Source organism: Mastomys coucha, unplaced genomic scaffold, assembly GCF_008632895.1.
Source record: "Mastomys coucha isolate ucsf_1 unplaced genomic scaffold, UCSF_Mcou_1 pScaffold1, whole genome shotgun sequence".
Taxonomy (NCBI): domain Eukaryota; kingdom Metazoa; phylum Chordata; class Mammalia; order Rodentia; family Muridae; genus Mastomys; species Mastomys coucha.
Window position 1 is genome coordinate 83,742,128 of NW_022196891.1, and position 8,865 is coordinate 83,750,992.

Sequence of the window (8,865 nt, forward strand, 5' to 3'; positions counted from 1 at the left end):
CGTCTTTGAGCCCATAACTCAAAAGCAACGCTTGGTTCACATCAGTTTTTTTTTTTTTCCTCTGCATGATCTGTATGTTTTCCAAAAAACAAGTTTAACCATGGACTAACAAGTTCTCAGTAGAATAAGACATTAATAAAGAGAACCACAGACACCGCTCGGTCAGTAAAGTCCTTGCCTCGCAAGCATGGGGACCTTAGTTAGCCTGATCCCCAGCACTCACATAAAAGCTGAACACAGCAGCTTTACAACCCCAATCCTGGAGAGACAGAGACAGGAGGCTCCCTGGGTCTTGCTAGCCAGCTGAGTCAGTGAGCTTATGGCTCAGTGAGAGACCCTAGCTTAAAAACTAAGATGGAGGATGGGAGGAGGGATAGAGGGAGTCATCTGACACAAACCTCTGGCCTACACACAAGCACACGCACATAAGCGTGCATGCACCTCTCTCCCTGAATAACAATAACCTATTCCTATTTTACTTGACATCTGTACATGGAGCTCATGATGAAGCGAGGGGGCAGTGGCGGGGAACATGAGAGAGGGCCTTTTAAAAGACCTGGGCTGGTTGGAGGGAGAATGGTTAAGAGTAAGAACAAGGAGGACCAGCAGCCAGGCAGCCTTAAAGAAAGAAGCACTGTGCAATGACCATGCTCGTGGCCCACACCACTCACTTATCCAGTCCAGCTGGAGACAGTTCTATCAGGCAGCTGCCCTGGGTTGTCATCCGTCCCTCTCCACGTTTCTCTAGCATTTAGCAGTACCTCTAATTTCTCGACCCTGGTAAAATCCATCGACTAGGACAGCATTTAACAAGTGCCACGTGCACACAATGCTAATGCTGAGACATGGCGCCAGCCGCAGAAGCTGCGCTCCGGCTTCCCTTTATGTACCACCTGTGTGGTCCACAGAGACCCTGGACAGAGTGACCCACCAGGGCCAGAGCACTGGGGAAGAAGGACAAAGTGTGTGAGCCAAAGAGAAATTAAAAATGAAAGAAATCTTTCATTTCACAGAACAGAAAGAATAAGGCTAGGGTTCTCGTTAGTGAGTCTGACAGAATGCAAACGAAGTGTGTGTGTGTGTGTGTGTGTGTGTGTGTGTGTGTGCGTGCGTGCACGTGTGCATGCATGTTCACTTGCATGTTGGGTGCTTGTGTGCAGAGGTCAGAGGACATTATCTGGTGTCACCCCTCAGGCTCCATCTACTCTTCTGTGACTGGCCCAGAACTCACTATGTAAGCCAGACGGCCAGGGATCCTCCTGTCTCCACCTCCTCAGCCCTGAGATTATAAACTATCATAATGGACTCTTTCTGGTTTTTTTTAATGTAGGTTTGGGGATCAAACTTAGGTCCTCCTGCTTGTGAGACAAGGGCTTTACTGATGTCACTATCTCCAGAGAGCCCAAATGGAAGCATGTTTTAAGATGCGTATGCTGTAAATGACTGTCACCTTTCGCCTCAGAAGGCATCAGACTGTGAAATTCCAAACATACACCATTCTACTAGCAAAATCACCAACCTATATTTCAAGCAACTCTGTTTTTCTACTACCTCAATCTGCAATTTAAAAACATGGAAATAAAGCAGAAAACAGGGCAACAGTAATTGTATGAAAAAAAAGGAAAAAAAAAAACCTCTCTGTGGCTTGTATGACTGATGGAAAAACTGGTAAATAACTATTTTAAGAAGCAAAAGTATATGTTAATAACTATTTCTAAAAGTACAGCCAGATAGATGGCTTTGATCCGTAAAACTTGAGAGTCCTGACCACAACTCTCTGGTGACTACTCCGACTCTCAGAAAAGAACGCTAGAGGACTTACAGATTTAATCAAAGTTCTTATTAATGAAATTAGCCACATCATTCATCACACCAACCCAGGCCCTGTGGGAAGGGAAGAGGATGTAAGTCATAAATGCAGCGAGGGCGAGGAGGCAGGTTACCAGGAGGCTGTCCTGTCAGGATGGAGCTGCTCTCTCAAGTAGGAATGGCTCTGGCTTTCCCTCTAGTGGGTGCAGACGCCAGGAGACACTGTGCACTCCCCCCACCCCCGCCTTGTTTATCTCAACACCATTTCACAGCTCCCCTTTGAAAACACTCTACAACTTCAGTAATTTATATAAAACTACACCATCACAACAGTGAAGTCTGCAAGAAGCTGTGGGTCACAGCAAGCCAATCTCCCACATGGGAAGAAAACAGATAACCATAAGAACGATGAAGAGACCAACAACAACAACAACAACAACAAAATGGTTCCATGGATAAAGCTGCTTGCTCTAGAAGCTAGTGACCTGAGTTAGATCCCTGGAACTCACACAAAGGTGGAAACTCTATAAAGTTGTCCAAGTTGTCCCCTGACCTTCACACACACACTATGGATGAACATCCCCCCTCCCAATCACTAAGAATATAAGAAAAATTGGGAGTTAACAGGCGTTTCATGCATTTTAGAAAACAAACGAACAATAGATAACCTTAGACATGAGAAACAAGTATTCCCCTGCCACACTGGGGTGGAGCTGGTGGGCTGATTTACCAGGTAACACACACGTGCCACCAAATCTAGCGACCCAGAGTTCAATTGCCCAGGACCTAGGCAGCGTTTCCCTAAGTTGCTGTCTGCCCTCCACATATTTAATAATGAATATGATTTTAAAATATTTTAACTACCATGGTTCAGAGAACACTGAGTTTTCATGTTGCTCTTTCCTGTCCAACACAAGCGGTTGCTTCCACAAACCAGGGACTCCTGGAAAGTTAACATCCAGTAACTGAGGGAGTTGTGTCTCAAAAGGTGTGATCAAGATGCCTATAATTTGTGGTTTTTGAATGGGGTCTGTGTGTGTTTTTAAAAAACAAAGGTGTGGCTAGAGCCCCTACCAAATGGCAAGCTAGGGAAGGAAGCCAGCCACAGTGTCGTGGTGACCCAAGCCTCAGCGACCGGGAAACCAGTTTACAGATGACTGGCTTTATTTGCTCCTTGGCGAAGTCTTTCTGTCTTAGGATTTTACGCTGAGTGGAATCATTAGTGAACAAACTGTTCTAGGGTCAGTCTGGCTATCTGACCAGCTGTAACAATTTAATCAATGCCAGTTACACTCATGTAGAAAGCGACTACTTAATTTCTGGGGGGGAAGAGACATTCCGTCAGAGGATTCAATGACAGCAGAAACTCTGCCACCTGGGGGACATTAGTGGTATTTCACAATTTCCAGAAACAGTATGCTCTCAAGCTAGAATATTTTCCTCACAGCTACCGTATCGCCCGATATGAAATCATATTACTTGTCTATTATGAAGCTCTTTAAAAAACTAGCATGTGTAACATTTTTACCTCAAGAATATTTTCTATGACTGCACATAAAATAGAAGTTACAGTTTTTGAAATATGACATTTCAGAAAGCATCCTTGGGTCAGGAGCTGGGGAGGTGGCTCACTCCGTTAGTAGGGCTTAGTGTCTGGGAAGTCGTGGGTCTGATGCCTACAGGGGATAAATAGTTTGTGCTAGTCCACAGGTCTCCTAGCACTGACAAGACAGGCAGGAGGGTCGAAAGTTCAAGGCCAGTCTCACGTTGAGGCCTGAGCTAAATGATGATATCCCTGCCTCAAACCAAACCCAAAGTCCTTAATCAACAACAATGGGACATCCTTAATTATGTCTGTCACCTGTTATGTCCTAGACATTAACATTCTAAGCTAAAATCTTCTTTATAAAGCATTAACAAAAATTCTAGCCACCATGATAAGCCAAAAGCAGCAGTCCAAGGCAATCCAGTACCACATCTCAGTACCAAAGAGAACCACACCAAGTCTGTGGGTACCAGACTGCACCCAGATAATCAAACTATAACCCTTTCATTATCAGACATGCTCAGGCAAGACCTTGTGAAGGCTTCTCCAGCAACACACTATGCAATAAACTGGCCTCACCCATCCAAACACAGCCTCGGGGGGGTGAGAGAACTAGAAGCTGCCACTGGCAGGTAGATAGGCATCTCTTGTCGCTTGGTGCCTGAGTCTGTCTCACACTGGCCACACACTCATGCCATACTTAGGGACCACTAGCTTAAACATGCTCGATTATCTTCCCCCTAAGAGTTTAATTTCTAGAATCTAATTTGCTCTCAGTCACCAGTACCAGTTAACATGGTGGACATTCCTTATCCGCAGGGGACATTTAAAGATGCCTGAAGAACTGGAGAGTAGCAAGCTCTGTTTATACTGTCTTTATTCCTATATATATATATATATATATATATATATATATATATATATATATATATATCTGTGGTTACTATGTATAATTAACTTCGGTATATTATTAGAACAATTACTAAAATACACTCTAATAAAATAAGCGTACTCTCTCTAAAAGTAGTCCACCATACTACACATCTTACCTCAGTAATTTTCCTAAGACAATAACTTCACCTTTTCATTTAAAGGAAGCCTTTTTACAGCTTTCCTTTGGCACAAACTGCTGGCACCCACTACTGTACTTAGAGGTCACTGTTAGAGTTACTTGAATATAAGCACTGCAATATAATGACCAACATGGCTACTCCTGGGCTGGTAGTGTGGATCCAGTGGACAAAAGGAGGATCCATTCCCAAGCAGGATAGTCGAGCATTCTCTCCTGATGCTCAGAACAGCATACAGCTTAAAGCAGGTGAACTACTCCTGACATTTTCCACTTCGTGTTTTTAAAACATGGTTTTCATGGGTAATTGGAATTGCAGGTGTCCTCACAACGAGAGAACTAGAATAAACCAAGAAAGCAGGTGCCCATTTAAAAAAAATCAGCTTTTACTCCTTAAGAGGCACATGGAAGCCAATGAAAGACAGGAAAGAGTTGGGCTTCCGGGGTCCATGTTCCCCTGGGCTAACTGGTCAACCTGCTGTGACAGATGCTCTTCCCTTCATTTCCTAAGAAGCAGAAGACTGTGGCATTTCATCAAATGTTAGGATTTCCAGCATGGGGCTTGTCTTCTCGGGATCTGAAGTCAGTTTTACAAAGGATGTCTTACTCTATTAATCTCTAATCCATTTAAATTCTCACCTACACCACCCATGACCACTCTGGCATCATGGGTATGTTTCTCTTTGTCTTCAGTGATCATTCGAAGTGGGAAAATATGGAATTTTCAGGTAACAGTAACACCCCCCCCCAAAAAATCAATGATTTTGTATGTGGTTTTTGATCTATTAAAAACAATCCCAAAACACAGCATTCCTGTAAGTGGTTTCTTGAACTGAAAGGGGCATCCAAAGATCAGTAGGCTGCTGGGTCGCTAGCTGCTGTCACTTACTGTCAAGCACTTTAGGGTCACGATGTCCTGCGCAGCCTGGCTGCTCCTCGCCCCGTTGCCCTTGTGGAGGATAACAACACACTGACCCTCTTGGATCTGAGCCTTTATGTTGGTTACTCGCTCAAGAGAACCCAGTGCTATTGTACAAAGACAAATATTATTGTGCGGATGTTATGCTTCTGCGACCCAGTATTTGGGGATAACTGCTGTGTCTGGCTGCCGACCCGCCGTTTTCAGAGCTGATGTCAGCTCACTGTTTATGTCCGTTGCATGGCGGGGTATGCATTTCTGCCTAAGACTGGTCTGGGTCCACAAAGGCAGAGAAGGCAACTGTCTAGTAGCCTGATCAACAGCTGCAAGGCCACCCACGCACACGGGGGACACGGCTCTCAGCTGTCTCTCTCCTACGAGCTCCAGTGAGCCCTGACCCCATACAAATTTGGTGTTCCCGCTTTGATGTTTATGAACTGATTGCATTAAAAATACAGCATGATTCCAGGGTTAGAGAAACAGTTATTTATACAAAATGTGGTTAACACCTCATCACTGAAACCGGCTGGGCTAATAACACCCACGGTGTTGCTTTCTGTCTCCCTCATGTCTGTACCGTTTGCTCTGGCAGCAGGTCCACTGTGCAGTGGGACAGGATGGAACCCTCAGATAGCTAAAAGCACTTCCTGAGGAAGCTCCTAAGGAGTGACCCTGACCCAGGAAGAACTCTGCAACAGGGGAGCTCATTACTTAAATGGTGCCCAGTGTCAGTGCCTGGAAGATCCTCTGTGGTGCCCCATGAACCTATTCCTGCAGTATATGGTGCTGAGACTTAAGTACAATGTATTCATCCTAAAACCCAAAAACTATTTGTTATTAACAGTACCCTAACATTTAAGAATAGCTATTATTTTTCCTTTAATTATAAGTCTCTGTCTCTGTCTCTGTCTCTCTCTCTCTCTGTCTCTCACACACACACACCACACACTCACACACTCACATACACAATTTGAAAATGTCTCCCAAACTGGAGAGCTCAATTCCTATAGTCCTTGCAAATACGGGATACACTACACCGAATAAAGCATGGGAGACAATGAAGACAGGCGTGCGGGTCACTGAGTGTTCTGTTGCTGTGACTAACCACCAAGGCCAAGGAAACACTCCGAGGAATGCGTTTATTTGGGCTTATTGTTCCAGAGGCAAAGGACTCCACGGCGGCAGAGCAGAGGCACGGTGGCAGAGCAGAGGCACGGTGGCAGGCAGCAGGCATGGCACGGGTGAGGGGAGGAAGGAAGGGCACAGGATGACACTAGGAAGCTAGGAGCCCCTCCTTGAGTTGCAAGCACTTAGCAGAACAAAGCCGGCGTGCCACACTTCCCCCGGCAAGGCTGCACCTCCTAAACCTCGCCAAACAGCCCCACTGGCTGGGGACCAAGTGGTCAGACACCCAGTGGCATGTGGGGAAATTACTCACTCCAACTAGCACCGAATAGAATTCCAAAATCCACCACTGTTTTAATCACACTAAAGATGTGTGCAATATACTTAAAGTAAAAATATGGGTAACTTTATTATCTTCGGGATCAAGACATGCTGAGTAGCCCCACATAACTTTGAAAAATTTTTAACGAAAAGTAAAATTAAAAATGTATTTCTTCTCTTATTTCTAGCCATGCTAAAATGGCCAACAGCCGTCTCTCTATGCCAGGTCTCTCTGTGCCAGTCTCCACACAAGTGCAGGGTGCAGATGGGAGGCACTGGCTTAGGAGAGGAAGAGAGCCGTCTATCTCTCTGTGCCAGTGTCCACCCGAGTGCAGGGTGCAGATGGAGGCACTGGCTTGGGAGAGGAAGAGAGCCGTCTATCTCTCTGTGCCAGTGTCCACCCGAGTGCAGGGTGCAGGCACTGGCTTAGGAGAGGCACAAGTTGCCGTGCTCACTCAGTTTGCATGTCTGCTAACCTCAGTGGAAGCCACAGAGTTTCCAATGTGTGCCCCTGCTATGCTGATTAGGCGAGAGAAGGCACCTCCCGTAACAACACACAAGAGGTTCACCCCGCACCTACATAAAGAGCCGTCAGTGCTCACGACCCAAATCATGCTCAGTAGAGTACAGGAAAATTGAGGCCCCTCTAAGCTAGAATGCACTAGTAGTGGCTTACCTAGAACCCCTTCTCCGTGTTGGAATTCTGACTGGCCCCTTCAGAGCCCACCCTGTTCAGATATCAGTGTCCATTCAAAAGGCCTCCCAGTTCCCTGACGGCAATCTCCCCTTCCTTAATCCGCTCACAGGTCCCTGGGTGGATATGTCTAACAGAGCTCCAGAAGGACCCAGCCCCAAAAGGTCGCTCATTCCAGCTCTGCCACAGCCCTCCAGCGGCACAGTCCTGCTGGCTCCGGGAAGGTGAACGAGCTGCTTGTAGGGGTGCAGTAGCTCTGTCCTGGTTCCAGAATGAGTTCTTTGTGCCAGCTCACCTCAGACGGTCCTGGTGCTCATCACGTGTCGGGCACAAAGCTTCTGCACTCACCACACCCGAGGGGAGGTGGAGGGGAGGATCGATCACCTTCATCGCAATGGAGGAATGTGGGGAATGGATGGGCAGGGGAATCCTCTCTCCAACAAAAGAAAACGAAGCTGAGGTACAGCACTGAGAAATGACACCCACAGCTTTACACGGGCTTCTTACTCTAAAGCCTTGCAATAGAAGACCCAAATCCCACTAGAGGAGCTTCGCTTGTAAGTCGCTGGGGGTGCTGCAGGCACGGATGTGTCAACTTCAAGCGTTCTTCCTCAGGAACAATGTTTTCAGACAGGCTCTCTGGCTAGGTCCTAACAATCGCCGGTTAAGCTCTGTCACCTGGCCAGCCTTTCTCCTGTCTCCACCTCACAATACAGAGATTACAAAGGTTTGCCACAACGCCCGGCCTTTTCCATGAGTTCTGGCAAATCAAACTTAGATCTTCCATGCGAGCACGCTGGCATTTACTGTGGACACCTGACTTTATGAGGAAAAGGAGGGTCAACTTCACCATTACAGTTTTAAACAACCCCTTGTTAAGCCGTCAACAAAAGCAGCCGTGACACAGCGCCTAAAATGGGTGTCCAATCAATGCTGGCAAAGTGTGTGAAATATACTAGATGTGTGTGGCAATCCATCTCAGGAGCTAAAACTTCTGCCGAAGTGAAAACCTGGGGGCTGGAGCAGCGGCTCAGCAGCTAAGCAGGCTGGCTGCTCTTGCAGAGGACCCGAGTTAGGCTGCCAGTGACCACACACTGGTTCACAACTAACCTCACTTTCCAACACCTTCTAGCCTCTGAGGGCACCAGGTACACACATGGTACACAAACATACATGCAGGCAAGATACCCACAGACATAAAATGAGTATAGATTATTATTATTATTATTATTATTATTATTATTATTATTATTATTATTTTAAAGATCTATTACCAGTTACTTAACAGCATGTTCCCTAAGAAACAGCAATATGGCCTGGTGGGGTGAGGTGAGGTGGGGTGGTATGGTAGGGTGAAGTGGGGTGAGGTGGGGAGGGGTGGG